The 2,500-nt window shown below is 32.9% G+C and overlaps 1 protein-coding gene across 2 annotated transcripts in view; it reads left to right on the top strand.

Annotated features, from left to right (window-relative positions):
* Nucleotides 1-2,500, top strand: part of LOC145247277 (cilia and flagella-associated protein 47-like) — a 215,467-nt gene that overhangs the window by 111,761 nt on the left and 101,206 nt on the right. The gene's annotated exons all lie outside the window — the stretch shown is intronic.

The raw sequence follows: 2,500 nt of genomic DNA, 5'->3' as shown, positions 1-2,500 counted from the left end.
GTTCAAGAAACATATAAAAAAAAAATAGTAAGAGATAGAGGAGTCCCTCTTTAGCAAAGGCGAGCGAGCTGGATTTGGATATATATATATATATATATATATATATATATATATATTTAAAGGAGATTAGAACAATAGTCTAAAGAGCTGAGTGTATTTTAATGTAACAGTGAAATTACTAGTTTAATTAAAATACAGGAAATAGAAAGTGCTCGTTGTAATTTAGATATATAATTAGCTCGATAGTTAAATGTCCTAGAGCTAATTCACTATTAAGTAATGTGATTTATAATTTAAAATTTAATTAAAATTTGATTTTTAAATTTAAAAAATTTTTAAATTTTAAATTATAAATCACATTACTTATATATATATATATATATATATATATATATATATATATATATATATATATATATATATATATATGAGGACTGCAACGTCTTCCTCACACCTTAACCTGACTGACTAATAGCTACCTGAACATTTTAATAAAAAAAAAGCGAAAATCAAGGAGAATGTGAAATTTTATATCTTTAACAGCAGGGGAATTTATCATCATTTCTCCTACCCCACCAAAACAAGAAAAAAGCAATTGAACTTATACTAAGTACAAGATTATGTCCTTTTGTTTTATTTTTGCATGTGTAGTCGCGCACACTGTCTCATGAACATGAAAAAAAATCACTATCCCTGTGACAGGATCACAGGTAAACTAAACTTTGGACCTAGTGCAGCCACATACACCAAAATAGGAATCATGATATATACTGATGACACAAATCGTGGGACTCAGAAGAAAAATCTGTGTGTCATTAACAGCAGGTGCTCTCTCGTTGGCCAACATGAGGGACCCGGTCGTCATCCTGTGAATGTTGGCTCTATATATATAATCTCAGGAACAAAAACATCGATAAAAACCAGGTAACTACTTTCACGTCAGACACCAACGCCGACGAAATACAGCAAACGCATATAGACAGAAAAAACTCTAAAAATCAAAGAAAGAAGTCGACTACAAAAGATAACAGACTGGTGATGGAATTTTACTACAGAAGAAATCCAGACAATAGAAGTTTCCGTAAACAAATGAAAAATCTGTGGGACACATCTATTGACGACCCAGCGACTGAACAAAGGATTGTAAATCAAGCCAGACAGATCCTCAAAATAGGATGGCTGTTAGAACTTGAACTATTAGGTTGGTGCAAAACTATATATATATAAAAAAACATTATTTTTGCACCAACCAAACAACAGAAGTTCAACAAAAGATAGCTAGTACAACAAATCAAGGAATGGCCATTAGTGAAAATCCACAGGTAGAAGACTATAAAATTATCAACTCTGGAACTGAAACGACTGAAGAAAGACAAACCACAGAAATCACTGAAGAAGAAGCAAGAGAAGTTGAAAATATCAAACAATTTATGCACGAGGATAAAACAAAACTAACGTTACTAAGAAATCAACAGAGGAACAAATTCAAATTAAAAACAGAAAAAGTGAACTGATTTCTCCCATATATCCCAAGATACTATCACGGATCTAAACAACTTGATATATGCTGGTGGCAAATCGGTAAGTATGAAACTAAAAACGGAAACAAAGCATGACCAAAACAAAGAACCTACAAAACCTTGATGGGAAATAAGACTGGAAAATCAGATTACCAAGCTTAGAAAAAAAAGAAGCGAAATTCATAAATAGAATTAAAGAGAACAGAAATCTGCAGGAAAAGGAAAATCTGGCGCACAAGGAAAAACTCAATAAGAATCATGAAGAACTAAAACAAAAAATAGAAGCAAAAGAATACTTAGACGATATAAATATAAAACGAAACAAACAAGACCTTGGAAACCAATGAAAGAAAATTCCACCAAAACATGAACGGATGAATAATGAAAATGGAACAAATGAACCAAAAAGAAACCAACCACTTCTGGAACCAGATATGAGGACAGCCTCATGATAACAGAAACGTCAAATGGCTGAAGGACATGAACAATGAACTTCAGGAAATTGAAGAAGGAACAGAAACGGAAATTAATGGAGAAACACACAAGACTACCCTAAGGAAAATGGCAAATTTGAAAACACCAGGCTACGATGGTATACATGCATATTGGTTAAACACTTCATGACACAACATGATAGACTGGTACAAAGTCTCATAAGATGTATCTACAAAACAGAAGTACCAGAATGAATGACAAAAGGAAGAACTACGTCAATACAAAAAGATGCTGAAAAGGGGATGACACAAAGCAATTACAGGCCAATAACTTGCTTACCGACCATGTGGAAAATTTTAACTGCACAACTGAGTGAACAGATCTACTCCTCTCTTAACACTCATGGACTACTGAGTGAAGAACAAAAAGGATACCAGAAAAGGAAAAGAGGGATACACGGCCTGTTATATATAGACCAAAATATCTTGAAAGATGCTAAAGGCAGGAAAAGAACATAGATCGATTACAAGAAAGCCTATAACAGA

This window comes from Euprymna scolopes, chromosome 25 (genome assembly GCF_053919585.1).
Source record: "Euprymna scolopes isolate OS-2025 chromosome 25, ASM5391958v1, whole genome shotgun sequence".
In the NCBI taxonomy this organism is placed as follows: Eukaryota; Metazoa; Mollusca; class Cephalopoda; order Sepiida; family Sepiolidae; genus Euprymna; species Euprymna scolopes.
This window is presented reverse-complemented; position numbering and strand designations above follow the sequence as displayed.